The sequence below is a fragment of the Prionailurus viverrinus genome, chromosome A2, assembly GCF_022837055.1.
Source record: "Prionailurus viverrinus isolate Anna chromosome A2, UM_Priviv_1.0, whole genome shotgun sequence".
Lineage (NCBI taxonomy): Eukaryota > Metazoa > Chordata > Mammalia > Carnivora > Felidae > Prionailurus > Prionailurus viverrinus.
The window spans coordinates 76,710,803-76,737,137 of record NC_062562.1 but is presented as its reverse complement, the minus strand read 5'-3'; the positions used below and the strand labels follow the sequence as shown (position 1 = coordinate 76,737,137).

The 26,335-nt window shown below is 43.5% G+C and overlaps 1 protein-coding gene across 7 annotated transcripts in view; it reads right to left on the bottom strand.

The window, feature by feature from the left end:
- Window positions 1–26,335, bottom strand: part of NRCAM (neuronal cell adhesion molecule) — a 286,665-nt gene that overhangs the window by 208,067 nt on the left and 52,263 nt on the right. For all 7 annotated transcript variants that reach the window (XM_047849512.1, XM_047849514.1, XM_047849517.1 and 4 more), the window contains exon 2: window positions 18,498–18,656. The gene's annotated coding sequence lies outside the window, so the exon portion shown is untranslated. The remainder of the gene's footprint in view (window positions 1–18,497; window positions 18,657–26,335) is intronic.

Sequence of the window (26,335 nt, the reverse complement as noted above, 5' to 3'; positions counted from 1 at the left end):
ACAAACAAACAAACAAAAAACCACCTCACCCTGCAAAGCAAGATGGCCGAGAAACTGTCACTCTTGACTTTGATACTGAGTGAATGATCAATTTCCTTGACAATCTGAAATCAGAAGTCACTAGAGACACCCCCCGACTTTTGGATTTTAGGTTCTGATTTATACTCTCTGAGCATCAACCCACTCTAAAGGCAACAAATTAACTGAAACCAGTCCTGTTTCTCTCCAGAACAAACCAAACTCCTCTATGTAGGAAAGGACTTTCAAACCAGTCCTTACTGAATTCCCATAAAGTACCAACAAATATGATATCACAACAAAGACGCTCTGGTCTCTCTCTCTCTCAAAAATAAGTAACATTAAAATTTTTTTTAAACAACTGAAAACCAAAAAACGTAAAAATAAACAGATTCCCGGACCTAGAATATTGTGAAACTTCAGAATTCCAAAGGCAAGGAGAAAATCTCAAGAGTATCCAGACAAGTCAGTACCTTGAATAAAGAGAAGGCAAATGAAAAAGGAATTGGGAAGGGGTTAGAAGAACTAGAAAACAGAAGCAAGGAGCATCACACAAAAAGAACAGAGGGGTGCCTGTGTGGCTCAGTCAGCTGAGTGTCAGACTTAGGTTCAGGTCACGGTCTCAAGGTTTGTGAGTTCAAGCCCCACATTGGGCTCTACGCTGACACCGTGGAGCTTGCTTTGGATTCTGTGTCTCCCTCTCTCTCTCTGCCTCTGCCCCTCCCCTGACTCTCTCTCTCCCTTTCTCTAAATAAATAAATAAATAAATAAATAAATAAATAAATAAACTTAGAAAAAGAAAAAGACCACAGAAGGGAGGAAACAGGATGGAAGGGGCAATGGAAACCAGAATGGCGCTAATTACAAGCCTAGAAATCAGGCTCTCGCAAGGACAATACCCCTGAGATTCTGATCATAAGCCAGCAAGGTACCGTGGTTTCAGATTATTGGTACCTGGGTGCCTGACTGAAACAAATCGAAATCCTTCTTGAGGCAGGTCTCGGGATTCACAGATATTAAGTTCAATCTATTACAGGCTCATAAATAATACCACCAAGCACTCAGGGGAATAGGCTACCATGAAGGAAAATCAGAATAACAGATCTAGATACTCTAGAACTTCAAATGTTAGTGTTATCAGATACTAATGAAAATTATTATATCTGAAATGGTTTTACAAAAAGCATGGTAAAGAAAATCACAAAAGAGGGGCACCTGAGTGGCTCAGTGGCTTAAGCAGCTGACATCAGCTCAGGTCATGATTTTACAGGTTGTGAGTTCGAGCCCCGCATCGGGCTCTGTGCTGACAGCTCGGAGCCTGGAGCCTGCTCCACATTCTGTGTCTCCCTCTCTCTCTCTCTCTGCTCCTCCCCCACTCACATTCTGTCTCTCTCAAAAATAAATAAACATTAAAAATTTAAAAAAAAAAGAAAATCACAAAAGAACATATAGTGGAATAGTATTCAGCCTTAAAAAAGGAAGGAAATTCTGATACATATGCTACAATACAGATGGACCTTGAGGACATTATGCTCAGTGAAATAAGCCAGTAGAAGAAACACAGACACTGTATGATTCCACTTATCCAAGATCCCCAGAGTAGTCAAGTTCATGGAGACAGAAAATAGGACAGTGGTTGCTAGAGACTGGGGTAAGGGAGGGTATGGAGTTGTTTAATGTGGATAGAGTCTCTGTTTTGCAAGGTGAAAAGAGTTCTGGAGGTTGGTTGCCCAACAGTGTGAATGTATTTAAATAAACCATACACTTAAAAATGGTTAAGGTAGTAAATTTTTGTTATCTGTATTTTACCACAATTAAAACATCTTTGTAATCACAAAAATCTAATGTTATACAAGTGAACAGACAGATTTGCAAAATAACAAGTGAAACTTTTGAAAATGAAAAATAAAATCATTAAAAAATTTTTAAACACTTAATACGATAAACATATCAGCCACAGCTGAAGAAAGTATTATTAAAAAGAAAACAGAGCTAAATAAATGATCTGTACTATAACAGAAGCAGAAGAAAAATATGAAGGAGAGTTTGAGTCATAGAAAAATCAAATGAGAAGGTCTAAGTAAATGTAGTTAGAAGTTCAAGGGGGAAGAACAGAAGTGAGGCAATGTTCAAAGAAATAATGGCTGTGAGTTTTCCAGATTTGATAGAAGACACGAATTCAGTGCCATAGGAGCCATAATATATACGAGGATGAATGATAAAAAGAAAATACCACTTAGACATATTATAATAAAACTACAGATCTCCAATAACAAGAGAATATGTGTGTGTGTGTGTGTGTGTGTGTGTGTGCGCGCGCGCACGTGTGCACGTGCGTCAGCTTGGTTTCTTTTTGTTTTTAATTTCTAAATTTTATTTAAATCCAAATTAGTTAACATATAGTATAACAATGGTTTCAGGAGTAGAACCCAGTGATTCATCTCTTACATATAACAGCCAGTGCTCATCCCCACAAGTGCCCTCCTTAGAACCCATCACCCATTTAGCCCATCCTCCCACCCACCTCCCCACCAGCAACCCTCAGTTTGCTCCCTGTGTTTAAGAGTCTCTTACGGTTTGCCTCCCTCTTTTTATCTTATTTTTCCTTCCCTTCCCCAATGTTCATCTGTTTTGTTTCTTAAATTCCACATATGAGTGGAATCATATATTTATCTTTCTCTGACTTATTTCACTTAGCATAATACACTCTAGTTCCATCCACCTTGTTGCAAATGGCAAGATTTCATTCTTTTTGATGGCCAAGTACTATTCCATTGTATATATAAACCACATCTTCTTTATCCATTTGTCAGTTGATGGACATTTGGACTCCTTCCATAATTTGGCTATTGTCGATAGAGCTGCTATAAACATTGGGGTGCATGTGCCCCTTCAAAGACCAGAGACTATCTTAAAAACAATCAAAGAGCAAAGCCTTACCTCTGCACACAGCGTAAGTTAAATTGCCTACAGACTTTGCTTCTGTTACTCAGCCTAGCTTAAGTACATATACACCGGTACATCCAACCATTTTGGAAAACAATCCTCCATTATTTGGTAAAGTCAGAGATGCACATACACTGCTACCCAGAAATTAGACACCTTAAAAAAAAGCAGCAAAAGAAAACAATGACAACAACAGCAATAAACATTGCCCGTGCGTGACAAGAGACATACACAAGAGGGTTCACAGCAGCACTGCTTGTAATCACACAAAAATTTAAAAATAGCCCAAAGGGATATAAAATTGTGGTATGTCCTATGGGTGCTATATACTGTCCTAATTTTTGACATTGAAAAACAACACCTTGAAGGAATCTCACAAACAAAATATTAAAAATTGTTATGACATTAATTACATGTGGTTCAAACTATGTAAAACGAAACGCTGATTTAGGGTCACGTTCACTTCCTGGCAAGGGGCTGTGATTGAGGAACAGAACACAAGCAAATAATAATGTTAGACTTCCTGTGTTGTTGTACCCATTTTTATTTTTCTCACCTTACGTATATGTTATATTCATTTTAAAAAAATAATAGTCAGCAGTTTACTATTTAATTCTAATAACTCCATGAATAAGTACTATCTGATCCCCATTGTACAGATGGGGAAACTGAGGCACAGAAAGATTAGCAACTTTCCCAAGGCTCCAGGCTAGCAAATGGTGTAGCCAAGAGGAGAATCTAGGCGTTCAGTATCCATAGCCCCTCTCTCTTTTGTATCTATGTAATATTCCATTCTCAAGATAAAAAGAAATGAAAAGGAGAAAAAGCCTTGACATCAACACTCCAAGGACTAATGCCATTTAAAATGTTTTTCTTTTTTTTTTTTAATTTTTTTTAAACATTTATTTATTTTTGAGACAGAGAGAGACACAGCATGAACGGGGGACGGTCAGAGAGAGAGGGAGACACAGAATCTGAAACGGGCTCCAGGCTCTGAGCTGTCAGCACAGAGCCCGATGCGGGGCTCGAACTCACGGACCGCGAGATCGTGACCTGAGCCGAAGTCAGACGCTTAACCGACTGAGCCACCCAGGCACCCCTAAAATGTTTTTCAAAAAGCTCAATATGTTGCATGTATCTATCTATATATGTGTGTGAGCGTCACAAGAAATATGCATCGAAAAGCTAATAATCATTTTACCTGTGTAAACTTTTTCTTCATTTTTTAAAATGATCTGCGATGAATCTCACTTTATACTCAAAGGAAAAAAACCAACATTATGTAAATAGACTCTTGCCCTTGGCTTTTTAAAAAAAACACATATCCTAAATCACGTGGCAAATTGCATGGTAAGCCTAATTACATCTTGCGTGGTAGATAACAGATAACTGTGTTACTGGTTCCAAAAAAGGGCCCTCATTTTATATCCAGAGGCAGCCAGTGTTCTAAATTTCGCAAAAATTTTAAGAGGCTGGTGCAGAGTTGCTTTGGGCAGGTCTGAATACGCACCTCGGCCAATTTATGTGGCTTCAGGGCAATCCCACCAGTACCCAAGGCAAGAGGGTACCCGGGCTGGGGGTGGGGGAATCCTCTGTGCACAGCCCCCAGGGCTGAATGAGAGACACAGAGGGAATTTTATGCAACAATCAAGAGACAGACTCACGGTACAAAGAGATTAGCTGCCTGACTAGCAAGTTTAGAAAAACAGTCCGTCAACGGGGGTGCCAGTTTCCTGCTGACATTCAGGAAAGCAGGGGAGGCTGTGACGGGGCTGTGTGGAAACTGCTAATTGTGTAGTTGGTGCCCAGCCCGCAGGGTCGCTCAGGAGTTGCATCTGTTTTGTTTTCCAGAAGAGGGGGGAGAGAATGCATTTCTGCAGAGTTTTTGTGTTCTGAATATATAATGTAGTTTTTTGAGTACAGCTGACGCCCGATGTTACATTAGTTTCAGGTGCACAACTTAGTGATTCGACAAGTGCAAACATTACGCTTCTATTCGCCGCAAGCTTAGCTGCCATCTGTCCTGACACATCGCTCTTACAACAGCACTGACTGTATTCCCTAGGCTGTGCCTTTCATTCCCATGACTTATTCCTTCCATAACTGGAAGCCTGTATCTCCCTCCCCGAAGCTCTCTTGAAGGTGGGAGAAAGCTGTTTACAGACAGGTAATGGTAGAGTCTGGTAGACTTCGCCAGTAAAGGAATATGGAGTCAATCTCTCAGGATTCTGCAGAAAGCCAGGCTCCACACACACACCCAAGAAGTCTGGGTTTGTAACATTTTTCTTTTAACAACTTAATATATCAAAATAGAAACGGCATTGACTTTCTAAAGGTAATTACTCCAGATGTACCCAGCACCACTGTCCACAGAACAAACCAGAAGAGCACTGTGGAACCTCTGCTTTTCAAGGACATCTATCTTGACGGCTCCTTCACTTACAGCTTTGTGAACTGCAGCAGATTGCTAACTTTTCCTAAACTTTGGTTCCTGGCTCGTGAGACGGAGATAATACCACCTGCGGATGCTCTGGAAATATCCCTTCCATTCTTGTCCCGTTTACTCACCCCAAGCCACACCACACCACACCACACACACACCATGCCTTCTCAGAATGACGTAGCCCCAGAAAACAGCCTTCAAAGGTCACTCTTGTCTGGCTCACCACCTCCCAAGTCAAGATGAACAACTCAAATGTATTAAAGTGAGAATTGGGAGTTATGTTTCACTTTAGATTTCATTTAGAAATAACAAATTACAAAACAGGAGCTGGAAAGGGAACGTGCTAATGAATATTTATGAAGTCGGCTAACCAGAAATAAAGACAAAAGCTGCCTTTTCTTGTCACATTAAAGTGAAAACAAACAAGACCTGGAGGAGGCAGCCGGAGAGCCAAAATGAAACTCCGAATGCAGGGAGGAAGACGAGGAGTGCAAGCCTGATATAACACAGAGCCAGGACTGGGTGATACGAAACCCCAGGAATTCTAATGAACACCATCCCAGGAACGTTAATGGGGTTCCGTCTTCCGCATCCAAGGGCAGTCGTTTTGGCTCGGGGTGAAAAGATCTAACTCTTGGCTTTCTAACCAGAGAAGATTGAGAAATTTAAATAAATATTAAGAACAAGAGGTTGAGAAATGTGCCTTTTTAATGAAGTACAGTCTCATACTCCTTCAACACCCGTTTTTGCCAAAGACAACTGTGTGTCACCGGGGGCAATGGCCTGGTGAAATATAATGAATAGAGGCTGAAGTTTCCTTGTTATTTTATATTGGGTATGTGCGCTTGGTTTTCACTTCCAAGTCTGGTGATGACTCGGTGGGGCAAACAGCTTTCTTATTCTGAAAAATGAACATCATCATGATATGTCGCTAAGTGTCAGAGCTTAGAGGTGGTACTCCGGCTTAGGAGCAGGGGATGTATAGGGGGAAAAAAAAAAAAAAAGTTGTTCAAGGGCACAGCTGGCCTGGGGGCAGGAGGAGAAAGCTTTCATTTCCATAGGAGTCTGAGGTTTTGAAAGCCAGCTAGAGTGTATTAAACTTTTAAAGCCTGAAAGTCACTAAAAATCTATTAGATCTGCTAGAGACCTCTTTCAAGGGAAGGGAGATTAGACAGAGGAGATTTGACAGCAACAATAGGACCAGAAATAAAACTCTTTCATGTTATCGCCTCAGAGGCTTACGTTCTAGCACTTCAACTTTAGAGTACATAGGAATCCCTAGGCATCTTGTTAAAATGCAGATTCTGAGGGAGCAGGTCTGGGATGGGGCCTGAACTTCTGCATGTTTAGCAAGCTCCCAGGTGATGCCCTTGCTGCTGGTCTGTAGCCCATGCTTTTAGTGTGTGGAACACGAAAATGGAAGCCAGAAGATTTGAGTTTTAGTGCCTGCGGCCACAGTAGATTTTGGAGGCCTGTCCCGGGGGCTCAGTTTTCTTGTTTGACAGACAAGAGCTTGCCCTAGTTACCTCAGGGGTCATTGTGAGGCTAACATTAAATAACATGCAAGAGTGCTTTGTAAATTGTGAAGAACAAAAGGGTGGCGGAATTATCACCGTTATTAAAAGGAAGATCACGAAGGATAAATGACTGAAGGACCGACCCAAAGAGAGAAGCGGAATTAAGCTTAAATCGTATGCCATCTGATCTTAAGCAAGTTGAAGCTTTGAGCTTCAACGTGTTGAAGTTTAAGGTCGTAGGAGTAGCAGATTATCTTTATTTCCATCCATGCTGCCGAAATTTACTCCCCACCCCTCACAAATTTACCTTCCTATCTCAATGCATATACTGTATTGAAAATTTACAATCGGGGACGACGATTCAGGTACGTGTACTTCCCTAGGTGGGGGGCGGTCACTGCGACCGCTGTGACCTTGATGCCCCCCAGGGGACGACAATAACACTCTGTGCATGCACAGTCTCCACAGCACCAATGTTAACTGGGTAAAATGTAATGTAGGCTCGTATAAATGCCCAGATGCACCAGAGAACTTCAGAGACGGGTTGGAGATGGATATGGGTTAGAACAGTCAAGAAAGGCGTTTTGGAGAAGGAGTGTGTGTTTCGAGGGGAAGAGAATGGCTTAAGGTAGCTTAGAAGCAGGGCAGGAACAATGTGGAGCAAAACCAAGAGGGAACTCCATTGCAGGAGTCCATCATGATGGCATACGGTGTCAGGCATCAGGCGTCGTACTGGATTCTCATGTGTTAGAACACTGATGCCCCTCGACAGATGTGGAGGGGAGGGTGGCACAGAATACCAGGGTAAGGACTGTCACATTCTCCTTATGAGACAGAGAGCCATCTGAAGAGTTTTAGCTTGGCACTAACAGGAGGAATGAAACTGGGTAATTTATTTTTTTTAAAAAGGCCCCACACCCAGTGCAGAGCCCATCCCAGGTCTTGAACTCACATCCCTGAGATCAAAACCTGAGCTGAGATCAAGAGTCAGACGTTTAACCCACTGAGCCACCGAGGTGCCCCAAAACTGGGTATTTTAATGAGTTCTATCAAGGAGAATACCGAAGACATGGGAACCAGTAAGAATATCTTTAAAACTCAGTTTTCTAGCAGTGGATCCATTTTTTTAATGTTTATTTTTATTTTTTAATTTCTTTTTATTTTTGAGAGAGAGAGAGAGAGAGAGAGAGAGAGAGACAGAGAGACAGAGCATGAGCAGGGGAGGGGCAGAGAGAGGAAACACAGCATCCTAAATGGGCTCCAGACTCTGAGCGGTCAGCACAGAGCCCGATGAGGGGCTCAAACTCATGAGCCATGAGATCATGACCTGAGCTGAAGTCAGACACTTAACTGGACGCCTGGGTGGCTCAGTCAGTTAAGCGTCCAACTTTGGCTCAGGTCATGATCTCATGGTTTGTGAGTTCCAGCCCTGCATCAGGCTCTGTGCTGACCACTCAGAGCCTGGAGCCCGCTTCGGATGCTGTGTCTCCCTCTCTCTCTGCCCCTCCCCAACTCACGCCATGTCTCTGTCTTTCTCAAAAAAAAAAAAAAAAAGTCAGGGGCGCCTGGGTGGCTCAGTCGGTTAAGCATCCGACTTCAACTCAGGTCACGATCTCACGGTCCGTGAGTTCGAGCCCCGCGTCGGGCTCTGTGCTGACAGCTCAGAGCCTGGAGCCTGCTTCCGATTCTGTGTCTCCCTCTCTCTCTGTCCCTCCCCCGTTCATGCTTTGTCTCTCTCTGTCTCAAAAATAAATAAACGTTAAAAAAAAAAATTAAAAAAAAAAGTCAGACGTTTAACTGATTGAGCCACCCAGGCGCCCCCACAGTGGATCTATTTAATCAACTGAAAACTGAAACAAAATTTCTATTTACATATATATATATATATATATATATATATATATATACACACACACATATATGTATGCATACATATATTTTTTTGTTGTTGTTGTTTGTCTTTTGTTTTAAAGAATTATAGCACAGCACCTTTAGGTCAAGGTGCGATGGGACCCCATGCACCGAACCCTCAGATCTGCTGGGCTTATTTTTGAAGGAAAGTACTATAGTGTGAAAAGCATGGATGATAGCATGCTGAAACTAGATAGAAAGCCAAAGGAAACCTAGGGAGACATAGTTCCAGGGGAGAAGAACATCATCTGGCAGCTGTGGCAGAACAAGGCCAGGCATTCTGGCTGCTGGTCCAAGCGCTCTTTTCACCTCCACTATCCTGTCTCTGCCTCTTCGTATTGACACGACATGCCAAGGAGAAAATGCAAAATCCAATATTTTTAGTAGTAACTTAGAAACTTCTTAGTGGCTTCCCCTTATGTTCTGACACTGAGGTCTTAAAAGAGCATTTAGTTTAAAAACCTAGTCCCATATCCACCCTTTAATCTTATCTCTGAGCAATTGATTGAAAAAGTTTTTCCCCAGAGCTCCAGACTTCTTGCTGTTTCTTCTAAAGCCCTTCATAGCGATTTCACATTCATGAATATTTTACCAGTGTCCTCCCAAGATCGGAGTCTCAAAATAACTTAAATTGGGTACAAATAAATTACTCAGGGTTGTAGGCTTTAATTTATTTTTACAGAGAATATAAAGAAATGGCATATAATAACATTGAAAATTATCATAACATCTATCAGATTTTTGTAACATACGGAAAGACACCTATTCAATGAAAAAGGTTTATTACATTAGCACAAAGCCACATACTAAATGTATATGGACATTTTCAAAGATACTATAAGAAATCTTAGTTGTAAAGACAATGAATGTGGAGGCGCCTGGGTGGCTCAGTCGGTTAAGCGTCTGACTTGATTTTGGCTCAGGTCATGATGTCACCGTTCATGAGTTCCTCAGGCTCTGTGAGGACAGTGTGGAACCTGCTTGGGATTCTCTCTCTCTGTTGCTCTCTCTACCCGACCCCCTGCTCTCTCTCTCTCTCTCTCTCTCTCTCTCTCTCTCTCAGATAAATAAATAAACTTAAAAAAATCTTTAAACAAAAGAAAATGACTGTGGATACATGTTAGTGATCCATAAATACTCAGGGAAGCATCTCAGTGACTCAAGACTAAATGCTGTCTTTTCTTTCTTTGAAGATTTTTTTTAAGTGTATATTCTACCAGCTCCTTCCCATGCTTTATTGGCCAAGAGCAGAGGAATTCCCTTGACACAAACCCAACTATCTTCCTCCTTTAGGTCCATTTTCTCTTGTTCTGTCCCCTGTGAACGCGGACAAAACACGTCCAGTGTCTTCCCTAAAAAGAGCTCCATTAACTTGAAGATAGAAGGGAATTATGTATGCCCAAATCCCCCAATCTGAAACAATTCCAGATCTTTCACTTTTCCCAATAGAACTTTCTTTCCATCTCTTTAGTCATTTCAGGTTCCCTTTGGAATGCAGCCCAATTTCTCCACACATTTTATAGGGGACTAACAGTGTGGAAGAATTATTTCAATTTGCAGGTGATACATCTTTCATTAACCTCCATTCTCTACCAAAGCAAATGTTGTAATAAAAATGACATAAAAATGCATTCTGTATTGGAGACAATTGGTCAGAAATTGCTGGTGATTACCATAAAGGTATAATTGAATGAGTATTTCCTGTATCCGGGCACTGAATACTTTGCTGTCAAATCCTGGCAACAGCTCTAAGGGGTAGGGGTCGCCATCCGCATTCTTCACAGAAGGACCTGGGCTAGACTGTCCGAGATCTTGATTCTTGATTCTGACCTTATCGAAGGGCTAGATAAAGATGCATAATCACAGACCCACACATACATATGCATGGCATGGACATGTACAGTGGCTGCCAGAGGTCAAGCTTCCCTAGAGCTAGATTCTGTGATGGGGATTGCCATGCAGGGATTTTATGGGGGACAGCTCTTGGGTTCAGCATGTAGGGGAGACTGAGCAAAGGAACCAAGGCAGTGGGGGAAGCTGGGCTGTGGTGCAGTCACAACAAAAGCCCCAACCGACCCTACACATCTTACAGAGTTGTCCTGAATTGGGGCAAGGGTCTTTGGGTCCCCAAACTGGCCAGTCATTGAATGTGCACTGCCATCCTGGGTCAGGTGGTATAACCTTGAGGGAGGCAACTCTCTGTAGTTGAAGCCTGGGGACAACCAGCAAGGAGGGACCCAGCCCTGAGCTCTCTCCTGTCAACACTCCCAGAAGTTGGGCAAAGATTGTCTCTGTCCTAAAGGGGGCAGGGGACCTGGGTGGCACATCACACAGCTCAACTACAGTGACTATTTTGTTTTTTTAGTTTATTTATTTTGAGAGAGAGCAAGAGTAAGCTGCGGAGGGGCAGAGAGAGAGAGAGAGAGAGAGAGAGAGAATCTCAAGCAGGCTCTGTCCGCGCTGTCAGCACGGAGCCCGATGCAGGGCTCGAACACGTGAACCGTGAGATCACGACCTGGGCCAAAGTCAAATGCTTAACTAACTGAGCCACTCAGGTGCCCCTACGATGACTATTTTCTGATCCCCAACTTAGGATATGGTTCTATGTACCTATTTATGGGTTTGTAAGGGATAGAAATCACATAGCTTTAATGCTAAAGAAATAATAATAATAATAATAATAATAATAATAACAATAATAAAAGATCAAGGTGGGGGAAAGAACCACAAATACTGCTTTGGCTTATGTGTAGGAAATGAGGAATCTGCCTCTATTCGGTCCCTTTGCTGTGACACAGTCTCCATGTGACACACACACACTAAAATGACTCTAAACAAAACATGGAAACTTTGCTAGCAAAGAAGGGACACAGAAAGGGCAGAGAATAATCTGAAATATCAGTAACACGATTATTACCGAAGTGGATAATCACCATTTTGAACAGTCCTGGTCAACATTAAAATACATGTCCTCCAAATGAAAGATGTTACAAGGGATAAAAAAAAAACCCAATTAGTGGTTGTGCATCCTCAATAATTTTTTTTTATCTTCAATCTTTCCTCACAGATTTTATCTTCTAAATGATATTAAAAGGACATAATTGCCTAGGATGGTTCTTGCTTAAAAAAGACCATACAAACAGCACAAATACTTATGCTATTGATCATGAAGTGCAAGTTCTGTTTCATTTTCCATTTTATAATGAGAACAGTCAGAAATGTTTTTAGAGTTTCAAATCAAAACTATGTATTATTTATTGTGATCTAGGTAGCCGTTATGCAGAAGCTTTTAAAAAGCTAGAAAGCAAAAATGGCTTAACAGGGCATGAATTTGAAATAGATCACCAGGGGATAACGAATCCAGCTTATATTGTGGGAAAATGCAAAGAGCCATTAATTCATATTATGCTGCCCGGCTATTCTATTGATGACTGCAAAAATAAAGTCTCCAGTCACCATTCTCGTTGAGACATGAGCAGCCAGATATCGGTGCAGAAGCTGGATTTCAAAAAGTTAATAATAAACCTGAATCCAGAATAATTTCGAAGCGTGCAAACAACAAAAGGCAGTGGAGAGTGAAAATTCAAACGTAGCAACGTCATCTGATTAGAAATCCGTTGTCATTGTCCTCCACCGAAACGGTCCACAAATTGCTGATGTAGTCTATGACCTCTGTAGAGGAATTGAATTTAGTATCCAAAGTTGGTGGCTCAGCATTTCCTCTCCCCTTTCTTTTTAAAACCCCACACTACAGAAGGGCACAGGGTAACACATTTTACTGTTAAATATAATTTGAGCCTGCTGGAAGACGGCCCGCTCACAAGTGTCACCCTGGCAACTCACCTATGACTTCGGCTTTCTGATAGGAGTTGTTCCCAACTTTCCTCACCACCCCCCGCCCCCCTGCAGCACCATTCTGTGCTGTAGCCACAGGGTAAAGCGAGGGAGGGCGGTCTTGAATACCATTTCAAACTCGAACTACTTTTCTAAGTGGCAACTCCAAAGCTCACAGAAACTCTATCCCGTGCTTCATTTTTACATGATAGTGCTTGCAACACTCACTCTGGGTTCTGATCAGAAAGCAGTCAGCCAATACCGTTGCACTGTGTACGTGGCCCACAGTAAGAGAGTTCAGAAGAAGACCCAACCACGAATCCAAACAGCAGTGGTGAAAAGACATCACGCCCTTCCCTAACCATCATACCGTCTTGCACTCACTGTCTTCCGTGGCTCCCATGTCTGTCCGTCCCTGTTCATGCTGTCGTTCTGCCAAGACAGCCAAGCTAGGCGGAGGGCAAACCCGTCAATGTCTCCCTACAACTGTCCCCCACTTCCCAAATGAGGGGCGGTGCCCCAGCTTCCCATATCCGTGATCGACCTTTCCCACTGCCGGTTCCATCAACACCAACTGCCAAGGGTTGCACGTTATGGAGACATCGTGTTAGTATGTGTCTTTCACCCAGAGAATACAAGGGAGAGAGAAAAAGAGACACAGAGACAGGCAGAGGCAGAAAGAGGCAGAAAAAAAAAAAAAAAAGACCAAAACAGGAAGGCTCAGTTCTTGGGTCCTGCACATAATTGAGTGTAAACTCTTCTGTTACTGGTGGCTTTCGGGATGAGTGAATCATGTTCTGTACACACACTCTGACCACTTACAGCCCACTGCTTTCACAGCAATGACTGACCATTCTGTGAATTTCAGAGAACAATGCCTTGTCCTTGAGACCAGCTACAACTCGCATGCACGTGCCCTCATTCTAAGCTACACCAACTCAGCGTTTCCATAAATTCATTTTCTATACCTAAAACCCATTGGGCGTTGCAATGTATTTGACCAAATCAGAACTATCCCGGGCTGAAAAGAGTTGGTTTGAAAATAATTAATGACCATCTTTTTTTTTTTTTTTTTCGGTATGAAAGTTGCATTTTCTCTAAAAAGGAGGAAATAAAACTGAGAAAGAAATAGGATGTTTCAGGAAACTGGGCTGGGTGGCCAGTATTTGCACTGTCTGTGAAAATGCCTAACACCCTGTTACTGAAAGTACCTAGTAGGGAAAAAGTGATGAATGGATGTTGAGGTGATTGTCCTTTTTTTTTTTTTTTTTTTTTAATTTTTTTTTTAACGTTTATTTATTTTTGGGACAGAGAGAGACAGAGCATGAATGGGGGAGGGGCAGAGAGAGAGGGAGACACAGAATCGGAAGCAGGCTCCAGGCTCTGAGCCATCAGCCCAGAGCCCGACGTGGGGCTCGAACTCACGAACCGCGAGATTGTGACCTGAGCCGAAGTCAGACGCTCAACCGACTGAGCCACCCAGGCGCCCCGGTGATTGTCCTTTTTTAACTAGAATTTTTTCTTTTTTTAAAAAAAGGCTTCACTCCTAGCATGGAGCACAATTGTGGGGCTTGAACTCATGAACCTGAGATCAGGACTTGGATGCTTAACCCACTGAGGCAGCCAGGCACACCCTTTTTAAACTAGAATTTAAACATGGGTGGTGGTTTTGATTCTACACTGATCCTTCATGTCAGGAGTGGAACCAGCTTAGAGAAAACAAAAACAAAAGCCATGTTAAAACTTTAAAATCACAAAAATTAAAAATAAAACCTTGGGGCTCAGTCAGTTAAGCGTCTGGACTCTTGATTTCCGCTCAGGTTATGATCTCACGGTTCATGGGACTGAGCCCCGAGTCGGGCTCTGCACTGGCAGTGTAGACCCTGCTTGGGATTCTCTCTCCCTCTCTCTCTGCCCCTCCCTCATGTGCACACATGCTCTCTCTCCCTCTCTCTTTCAAAACAGGTAGGTAAACATTAAAAAATAAAAGTAAAATAAAACCTTAATCAGAGCCTAAAATAATAAAGCCAAATCTGTTCGTTGAATATAGAGCGATTAGCCAAGGCAAATGCCATCAATGTGAATGGATTTCCTCAGTTCAAGTCTTATTATTTTAAGACATTTAGGTAACCTGACACTACAATAAAGACGTGCAACAAGAGGAAAAAAATGAATCGGTGGAAGGGGCAGCCTGAGTGTGAACAGACCAGGCCTCTGCCTCTGCCTCTTAGCATTAGGTCAGCTGTTTAATTTTGCTTCAAATTCATTTCCTTATGTGTAAAAATGCAAGTGATAGATCAGCTGTTCTTTAAAGCTTCTGGAAAGTCGGTAGAGAAACAGACTAGAAATAGTAAAAAGGGAGCATTTTGTGATCTTCCAACAGGTCTTAAGGGAAAAAGTCAGTAGGCTAATCAAGGCCACAGTAATCAAATAAAATTCACTCAAAATAGTACTATTGTCAGTATTATTTGAATTTAAAATTTTGAGCCATGCCATTCCCTCAAAGAAGGCTCTGAGTAACGTCTGACTCGGGGAGACGTCTCTGAAACAGTGCAGCCTCTGTTATAACAGGCTCACTTAATGACGTTCTGGATGATGCTGGGAAAATCCAAAGGAAGGGACCCTGATGTACCCTGAAGAATGTGGGAAAAATCCTGCTCAGTCCCATAAGCCATACTCAAGTCTGCGCAGAGCAATGAAAGTAAGGAACAGATAAGAAACCATGATTTCAACAGAAAAAGAATCATACTTTGAAAAGCAAAGCTTGTTTCTTAGATAATTTCTGTAAATACCGTGAATTAAAGTGGAGAATGGCACTGGCTTGTAACTCCTAAATTTTATGGGTTTCTTTTAAATTTATTTTTTATTTATTTTGAGACAGAGAGAGAGAGAGAGCATGAGCAGGGTAGGGGCAGAGGGAGAGAGAGAGAATCCCAAGCAGGCCCACTCTGTCAGTGCAGAGCCCGACACAAGGCTCGATCTCACCAACGGTGAGCTCATGCCCTGAGCTGAAATCAGGAGTCAGACTCTTAACCGACTGAGTCACCCAGGCATCCCAAATTTTGGAGTTTTCATTGTTTTTTAAATACTGGTTTCGATTTCCTTTCATCAAACTGACAAAGCCCCCACATTTGTCCCTAGGGAAAAAATCCCCATTTATTCCACTAAGAAGACCAACAAGCAGAGATACAAATGAAATGGTAGGCAATGTCAAAATGAAATGGACTGAGAATGCAGCGAGTTGTGTTTTAAGTATCTGAATGAGTAATTTTTTTGCTGAAGGACGGTGGACATATAATGTTCTCCCGGCATCAGATGTACAACATCGTGATGCAACAATTACATACGGTACGAGACGCTCACCAAAATCTGTGTGTTACCATCTCTCACCGTACAACGTTATCACAATATTATTGGCTGTATTCCTTACGCTGTAATTTTCATGATCTATTTATTTTATAACTGGAAGCCTGTACCTGTCAATCCCCTTCCCCTAGGTCACCCACCTCCCCACATTCCCCCATCTGGCAACCACCAATTTATTCTCTGTATCTGTGAGACTCTTTCTGTCTTTTTTTTTTTTTATGTTTCTTTGCTCATTCGTTTTGTGTGTTAGAGTCCAAATCTAAGGGAAACCATATGATGTTTGCCATTTTCTGTCAGACTTCTTTTGACAGCTTAAGTACCAAATCAAATTGATAGTTCACAGAAGATTTGTAACGATCGCCTCTAGCTCCCAAATCAATGTTTCTAGCCTGGAACCCTCCCCTAACCACCACACTTAGTAACTTCCAGCTGCCCAGTGGCCTTGTCTATCTACATGTCCCATGTATACCTCAAAGTCCTTTCCTCCCCAAGAACAGGTCTGCTTCCCTCCCCTAAATTCCTAAAAATGTCACCAGAGTCAGAAACCTGAGAATCCCAGGCCCTAACATTTCTCACTTCCAAGGCCCAAACTATCACCAAATCCAGCACAGTGTAGCTCTTTCAAAGCTCTCTTCCTCTCTGTTCCTCACTGCTTCCTCCCCAATGTCAGCCCTCCCATATCTTTGCCAGGTCAGTGCAAAACAAACCTTTCTTCAATCTTGCTCACCTCCAGCTGTCCCTACACTCTCTCCAAGGCAACATACCTCAAATACCAATGACTGGGGTACCTGGTGGTTCAGTCAAGCAGCTGACTTCAGGTCAGGTCCTGATCTCGCAGTCTGTGGGTTCGAGCCCCACACTGGGCTCTGTGCTGACAGCTCAGAGCCTGGAGCCTGCTTCAGATTCTGTGTCTCCCTCTCTCTCTGCCCCTCCCCTGCTTGCACTCTGTCTCCTTCTCTCAAAAATAAGCATTAAAAATTTTTAAATTCCAATGAATGCCATCTTTAAAAAGATTTTTTTTGGGGGCGCCTGGGTGGCACAGTCGGTTAAGCGTCCGACTTCAGCCAGGTCACAATCTCGCGGTCCGGGAGTTCGAGCCCCACGTCAGGCTCTGGGCTGATGGCTCAGAGCCTGGAGACTGTTTCCGATTCTGTGTCTCCCTCTCTCCCTGCCCCTCCCCTGTTCATGCTCTGTCTCTCTCTGTCCCAAAAATAAATAAACGTTGAAAAAAAAATTAAAAAAATAAAAATTAAAAGAAAAGATATTTTTTTGATGTTTATTTATTGTTGAGAGAGAGAAAGACAGAGCGGGAACAAGAGAGAGACAGAGAGGGAGAAGGACACACAGAGTCCAAAGCAGGCTCCAGGCTCTGAGCTGTCAGCATGGAGCCCGAAGTGGGGCTCGAACCCATGAATGGCGAGATCATGACCTGAGCTGATGTCGGATGCTTAACCAACTAAGTCACCCAGGCTCCCTCCAATGACTGTCATCTTAAAACCCCTCAGTGCTTACACACACACACACACACACACACACACACACACACACACACACACCTTTCATACCCTGTGGTTCAATAACCCTAACAACTTATTATTCCGCATGCAGATTTCACACCCGCATCCCGCTGCTCCTGTCTACAAGACCCTAGGCCACTCCACTAGGCCAACTCCTATTCATCTTTCAAGGGCCACTTCAGGGGTTACCTCCTGTAAGCAGCCTGCTTTTTATACACACAGTCTCTGGCCCCAGGCTGCCTCAGCTTCTGTTGCACTCCTTAATGCAGTCTCAATATACTTTCATCATATTGGAATTGGCTATCTATTCATGTGCTTGTCTCTTGCACATGACAGATATTACTTGGAGGTAAGGACTCACCACCTCTGCTCCTTGAGATCCTTGCAAAGTTTACGGAACCATATTAAAAATGAATCAAACCATATAAAGAAAAACAGATTGGAGGATATAAGGGTATTTTGGAGGATTCCACATAGTCATTGTCTTTCTTACTTATGCAAATAAATCTTCATGGTTTACAAAGTGCTTTCACTGAAGTTGTTTTGTTTTGTCCTTAAAACATTCCTAAAAGGCAAGGTAAGGCTATTATGAAGGCTCTGAGAGACACTAAATACGTAAGAAAGTCTTTTGAGAAGAGAAATGTTATTGATTTCTCAAGGTGTGCATGTGTGTGTGTGTGTGTGTGTGTGTGTGTGTGTGTGTTCAAATAAGTCTTGTTAGATCAGAGCCACAACATCAAATAAATTCCTGTTCTGTCAAAATAACCAAGTGATTTCCTTCGTAACTACTGAAAAAGTCTCCTGAAAAAGAAAAACTCTCAATTCTATGCAGAGAGTTTTCAATAACCTGGTCTCTTATTCACTCTTTTCCAAGAAGTAGATTTTGGAAGACAGAACAGCTAATTTAGATTTCTAAAGACAAAGAGAGGACTGATTAACTCTCACCTTCAGAAGATCCACTGGGGCCCACAGTCTCCTGAAAGTTTCCCTGATGTGTGAAAGCTGTCCTTTCCTCAGGATGATGCCAACAGCTGAGAGCAGCTTTGGCCAAAGTCTTCAGCAAACAGGGGTAGTGGGTGCTAAGGAAGAACACCACAAGGATTCCTGAGAAAGAAAAGAAAAGAAAAGAAAAAACATAGAACAGTGTAAATTGTTTTGGGTTAGTTAATTCTATTAAGCTGATATTTCACTCTACCTACCACCTTAACATCGACAAGGGGAACTTAATACATCTTAAATTCCGTGATTCATTTTAACCACACAGTTCTGCACTTAAGACCATCAATGTCTTAAGACTTTAAGCAATTTAATGGCAACAGGCAATGAAAACAGGTAACATAATTCCAATTACATCTTAGTGTAGGATGAAAGCCCAAGTGACCCCTAAACAGCAGGAAACAACTGTGCACACAAATTAGAGGGGTGGGGGGAGAAGGCACTTGATCTTATTCTATTCTTATACTTCATGAGAACACCATGTGCTTTATAATCACATCGACACACAGGCTGTGCCCAGGAAGAATCTAACACCGACAGAAAGGAACAAACAATGAAGAATGAAGTATTTGATCAAGGTTGACGATGTCAGAGAAGAACTCAGCAATGCAATTACATTTTAGAGGTGGCTTTGAAGGCGGTAAGAAAAGAAGGCATCTGGGAATAAAGAGAGTTGCTAAACACACTAAGAAAACAAGTGTAAGGTTAAGGTAGAGCTACACATAATGAAGCCTTCGTTAATCGGAAACCAACTAACAGAAGTACTCAACTACTGTGTTTGTTTAATGCCTCACTTTGATGAGAAAGGGTAAAAATCGCAGAAGGGAGCATTCAGAAAACCTCTTTAAACAAGAACTTGGGGGTCAGTGTGTAAGGAGGAGAGCAGAAGCCAAGAGCGCTACACCTGCTCCCAGCACTAATGGTCTGACCTTGGGCTTGCTAAGTGCTTCTCTACCCTGCGGGCACTTTTAACGATACTCGAGAGCTTGTTGAAAGTATCTCTGGCTTGCCTCACCCAGGCCAAATAAATCTTCGACATGAAATCAGAATCTCAGGTGGGATGGAGCCCGAGCACAGGCATTTTTTCCAAAGAGACAAAGTCTGAGAAGACGGCTCATCTAGCTCTGACATTCTGCCTCGTCCCCATGGTTTGCACCTGATAATTCAAGTTTGCTTAAAATATTATTTTTAATGTTTATTAGTTTTTGAGAGAGAGAGAGAGAGAGAGAGAGAGAGAGAGAGAGAGAGAGAGACTGTGAGTAGGGGAGGGGCAGAGAGAAAGAGCCTGAAGCAGCCTCCAGGCTCTGAGCTGTCAGCACAGAGCCCGATGTGGGGCTCGAACTCAGAAACGGCCAAGTCTTGACCTGAACCACCCATGTGCCCCTCAAGTTTGTTTTAAAACAAATACAATTCAGGGGCGTCTGGGTAGCTCAGTCAGTTAAGTGTCTGACTCTGCATTTCAGCTCAGGTCATGGTCTCCCAGTTTGTGGGGTCGGGTCCGGCATAGGGGCTCTGCACTGACACTGCAGAGCCTGCTTGGGATTCTCTCTCTCCCTCTCTCTCTACCCCTCCCTGCTCTCTCTCTCTCTCTCTCTCAAAATAAATAAATAAACATTAAAAAATAAAATGAAACAAATACAATTTAAATTAATAGTATCCAAAGTTTAAGACCCTATAAAATCATATCGTTGCCCAATTTTCAAGAAGGGACTGATGCCCTGAGAAATACGGTGATGTAGGTAGGGTCCAAGCAAAAGAACACCACTAGGACAGAATCAAGTCTTTAGGGGAGGTAAAGTCGGATCCTGAGCTGGGGCTGGACTCGATCTCTCCCAGGCCGGGCCGTATGACCGGGAGACATGGAGTCACATGCTTGACCGGGGATCAAGGCCACGGGCTCTCTGGGCCCCCACTCCTTACAGAACAATAGAGATCAAAGCTAATCCTACTTGCTAAGTTACAGTCCTTCATATGAGCTGGACATCGTGCTTCTAAGAAGTGCTTTAATCCAAACAAACTTCTCGGACCTCACTACTGGTACCGGAACAGTTTATTTATAATTTCTAAGTGAGGCAATTGAAGCCCAGCGAGGTCAGGCTCAGCCCCAGGATGGAGGAAGTCGAGAGTTCACAAAGCTAGTCTCTCTCCTAACCGTGGGCCGGCGGGCGGGGAACACAGTGACCCGCAAGCCGCAGGCGAGGCTCCTCCGCTCTGGGTCTACTTAGGCGGCGCTTGCCCCCACGCATGCGCAGTCGCACCCTGGGCAGTGGAGCCTGAAGCATCCCGCGGGCTTCCTGGTGGCGGCAGAGCTCCTCTGATGAAATCCTACTTCCGCTGTTCCTGCCAGGAGTAACATGGTACGGAAGGATTTCCATTCTCCCTGCACAACACACACACACACACACACACACACACACACACAAACACACACAACCACACCCACCACACCACACACACACACACACACACATCTACGCAGACCCACACACACACACACACACACACGCACACGACTATACCACACGTGCGCGTGCACACACTCCCGAAGACTTAATGACACTATTTTGAGGGACGTCAGCTTGGGCAACTATCTGAAGAGTCACCACTGAAATCTGCCCTAACCGCCTCAGGCCCTCACGAATATGAGTTCAAAGCCTACCCGAGGGGTATCTGGACCACCACTTACAATTCACCGAAACGTTACCGAACGTTTAAATATTTTATTTAAGAGGCTGAGGCAAAAATACTACTGTTTCTGACACCTCAGGCATATTCCAATTGTACGGTGGCAGAATTACCTTAAGTTTAATGATAATGCAAAAAGAGGGTTTTCATTAGACACGTCTGGGAAGACATGAAAGAATGATGGTCAAAATACAAGCACAAAATTTTGGGAATTGGAGGGGGCCTCGACAGTCACTGTATCCAACCACCCATCTGCCTATGTCCCTATCCATTTTAAGGGACTCCGTATGGAGACGAACGTTGCTTCCTGCAGCTTTCACTCATTGGTCTCAATTCTGGCCTTTGGAGACATATCCAGATTTGCATTCTGATGTCAACTGCCCAACCACAGCCCGCTGTTCTGAAAAGCAGGGATAAGTTGTGGTTTTAGCAAGGCGGCCGCTGACTGGATACCCGTGAGTAACCCACAGAGGCTGGCGGAGGGCCCATGAGGTGCCTCTGTGCAAGGGTCTCGCCCCAGAAGAGAGACGATGATCAGCCAAGTCCATCAAACTAGCTCTCTCTGGGATCTGAAGTGGACATCAGGTGTCAGAGGAGGACCTCCCGAATATGCAAAGGTAAGCAGAAAGGCCAAAAGAGAAACCGTGAGAGAGAAGAGTCATGCCTGAACTTGCCTGACCCTGACAGCTTCCCCCTTTCCAGACCCAGGCAGGGGAGCTGGGTGGCAAGTCCCTGCTCCTTAGAGCACCCTGAGTCTCTGTTCTCCACAAGTCCAAATGGGCAGTACGTATGGAATAAAATTATAGCACCTCATTTCCTGGCCGTTCTTACGGCTGTTTATCAGCTTGACAATGAAGATCTCCCTTATCGTTCTGTAGGTATTGTTGTTAGGACCAACTAAAGGCTTTATTTTTACCCCATTAATATTGCACCTTTAAAAATGGAGCTCATTATTCCAGCTTGCCAAAAATTCGCAACCTCTCAATTCCGCCCCTCCAAAATATTTGTTCTGCCTTTCACCTTCATGCCGCCTGCAAATTAGACAAGCATGCCATCCAGAATGATGTTCATGCTATGATAAGAACACTGAATAAGACACTACTTCACAGAGCAAACAGTGGTATGGAAAACAGCAAAAACCAGACCGGTCAAGAAATAAAAATGAATGTAGTTTAGCATTGAGGTCATTACTTAAAATTAATAATTCCCAATTCTCCAAATTGACTGCAAATCATCTGTAAGATATAAACAGCTATGTAAACTGACGGGACCACGCAATTCATCTGCTGGATAAAGGTTTTACCATTTCCTTGGTAAAAAACCGCAAAACCCAGAAGGATTAGATTTCAGCATCATTAGAGAAAATTAGGCCATAGTTGCGATAATTGGCAACATGAACTTTGTAGTTAGAATAATTACCTGTGCAGCAGACCAAGAAGTTATGTTTGAGAAACATATTGCAAAACCAGAGCCACGTTAGTTTCATCCTTCCCAGAGGCAATCATGGAAATTAGCAGTCTGTCATTTTAGGTCATCTGGTATACCCCTGCCAAAGTGAAATTGTTCTCCAAAGATCTCAACTGCTTTGTCTAATTTAGCTTTCAGGAAGCCTCATGGGATCTCTCCTTAGAGTAAAAAGCCCCACACCGAAGAGCTTTTTAAGTTCTTGTGTCTGCTTTTCTTAGTTTTTCTGTCTGTACCCTTACGGTCAGACTGTCAAGCTCCAGTCTCTCATGGTGGTCAGTGTGCCCTCCTGGAACAACCCAACCCGTCCTCACTGCTCTACCTGGGTACCCCTGGTCGTCCCAGGACTGACTGTGTAAATAAGACTGGAAATCTTCAAAGGGAGGGCTCCTTGGGCCTGTCTACAAAGCAAACACACGAGTGTGTGTGTAGATTTCCTGCCATCTCTGTTGAAGACGCAGAGGCCTTCTTGCCTTGCTTCTTTTTTCTCAGCTGTGTCGAATTGTGACACTGTTCTTTCAACAATTACCGTCTGATCCACTGGGGTCAAGGTACTGCCCTGCAAGCCACAAGAAACACAAAGACAACTAAGCAGCTTCTGCTCAAAGACAGGCAGAGATGAGAGATAATAATACCATCTTGGGTCGTATGGCATTTTGTGGTTTAGTTTTCACAAAAGTAATCTAACTTGACACGGAAAAATAGGTATTTTTCTTGCCATCTTATGGATAAAAATAAAGGTTGAGCAAGGTTGGGAAAGTTATCGATCATTCATTACAGCTAGTGAGCAGCAAAGCCAGGACTTCACAGAGACGAGCTTTGGGATTCCTAGTCTATGTTACTCACACAACCTCACAGGTGCATTCATTGTTCACGCAGATCGAATGACTACCCACCAACATACATTGAAAGCTTACTCCATACTGGGTACTTTGGACATGTATTTGATCCATATATTCAATAACAACTTTCCGAGGTGGGCATTTTAGTGTCCCACCTAATAGGAGGGAAAAATGAGAACGAGGCACAGAATGAGAACTCATGGCCCAGCGTCGCATGGCTAGTGGGTGGCAAAGAGTAATAAACACCAAGAGAGCAGTGCCACCCGGAAGAAATGTGGAGGAAGTCACTGGATCTGTTGCTAGGAAGGACGCTGAGAAAGTTTTGGAACGTTTTCTAGCGTTTCCAGAACAGTGAGACTTTTCTTCTCTTGTGAGTCCTGTGAGAAGACACTGGCATGGGAGACGAGAAAAAGATGGCAGTTCCAAGAAAAGAAGGAAACATGGCGCTTCCCTTTCCCTCTGCTGTGGCCACGGGCACAGCCCGACCAGAGTCACCTGATGGGACAGAGAACTGCCAACCCGTGAATACCATTTGCCACTTTCATGCCTGCGATGTATATTTTCTATTATTTTAAAGTCTTTGGACAGATCACGTTGGTTAAGCAAAGCAGAGAGAAGAGACCCTTGGCATTCATGGCCTCATGTGTGTGGTGGTGATCTTACAGTGACCGCCTGGGAGGCTCATGGGATGTGACTTAGCAGTTTGCCGGGACACCAGTTTGAAACACGCAAACTCGCTAGCTGCTCCGTACTCACACCTCAGTGCAGTTTCCTTATTCTGAGCCTGATTTCAGGTTTGAAAGGAGGGAGCCAGGAAGAAAGGATGTGCGCTCCAGTATTCAGTGAGAAGCTTTCATGGCCCACAGGAGGGACTAAGAGGTTCCTACACAAACTCGTTAATCCTACAAAAATCCCACAATGTGGCCATTATTATACAGATTTTCTACGTGGGCACACTGAGGCACAGAAAAGTCCAGTGATGCATCCCGAAGTCAGAGAGCTTGTCCATGTCCGAGGATTTGACATGCGGTCTGCCTAACCTGGGATTATCCCAACATGGGATTTGACTGTGGTCTGCCTAACTCTGTGCTATGGCATCCCTCTTCTATTTCTGCTGATGTCGTTGAACAAGCAAACAAATACACAAAAACTTTGTGAGGAGGGGAAGACACTAGCCGAGACATAAAACCTCAGTTAACGTTGGAAAGCCAGTTAACTTCAGACATGAGGGCAGACAGTCCCTGACTTACACTGGTTCAATGTACCACGTTTTGATTTTACGATGGTATGAAAGCAATATGCGTTCAGTAGAAACTGAACTTCAAAATTTGAATCTGGGTCTTTTCCTGGGCTAGCAATACGTGGGACGCTCCTCTCGCGATGCTGGGCAGCACGTAGCAGCTCTGTGGGCCGTGGGATCACCAGAGTCAACAAGCCCCACACTTGTAACCATTCTGTACCCACATGCCCATTCTGTTGGTCACTTTAAGTACCGTATTCACTAAATTACATGAGATATTCACCACGCGATCACCAAACAGGCTGTGTGTTAGATGATTTTACTATCAGCTGATGTAAGTGTTCTGAGCACACGCAAGGTAGGCTACAGGCTAAACTGTGCTGTTTGGGAGATCAGGTGTATTAAATGCATTTTAGACTTAGGATATTCTCAATTTGCGACGGGTTCATCAGGACAGAACCCCACTGTAAGTCGAGGAAGATCCGTATATGCCAAAAAAATAAAAAATAAAAATAAGGCCACAGCACGCTTAGTGGAAGTATGCCCCATGGGAAAAGCCAAGCACCTTACAAACTTTCCATATTCTTGGATTGAGAGATGACCCGAGGTCGTAGAAATCAGTCGCCATAAGGCCTGCTGTGCTCCCGCGAATTCAGAGGCCAAGGGAGAAATGGTTCAAAGAGAGGAACGTGTCTGGCCTCACAGCGCGTGAAGCGTGTGACTGACACACATGCTGTGAAGTGCCAACAACGTGCAGACGAGTCTGGAGGTGGGAAAAAGCACCTCTGGCTGGGATGGGCCATAAACATGGCCCACCTCCCTGAATCGGAACTCTAGGGAGCAGCGGAGATGTGAGGACGTTTGTGCACCAAGAGGACAGAGGGATGGATAAGGGAGACCAAGATGGCGGCCAACCGCCGGTGGCCAGAGCGGTGGCCAGAGCGCAGGCGCCGTGCAGAGGGTCGGATGCAAGGGACGCGCACGGGGCCTTGGGGAGTCCCTGCTGTACTTCAGCCACTTAACTTCAACATGAGGGGTGCGCGGACCCATGTCAGGTCTTCCCCCACGTCGGAGAGAACACTCCTTCGAAATCAGTTTTCAAGAACCGATGCCACAGCCCTTGGGCAGAAACCCGCTTATTTGCATATCGCCCAGTCCTCTTGCTAAACAACAGTTGGAGTCAAGTCAAAACGAAATGAAATGCCAACACCCTTCAACAGTAACACAAATGCTTTGCAACCTCGAACTTGAATTTAATAGAACATACAAAACAAATCTGCTTTGATGACTCTGAAAAGCAACTGAGCGAGTTCCAACTTGAGCAGGGGGTTTATTTATTTTGTGTCGCTCCTGTCATTATTCAGATCGCTCAAGAAGCACTTAGCGGGTGCCTACAGGGTAACGCACAGGAGTTCGAAGCAGGAATGCTAATGGTTTTTATTTTTGTACTTCATTTTAACTGGATTGTTTTAGGCAGTATTTGATTTTTATCTGGGGGAAACTTTGACAGCTGATTTTTAGCGGCATTTATTAAGGTGGTTTCGCTTTTCGACATA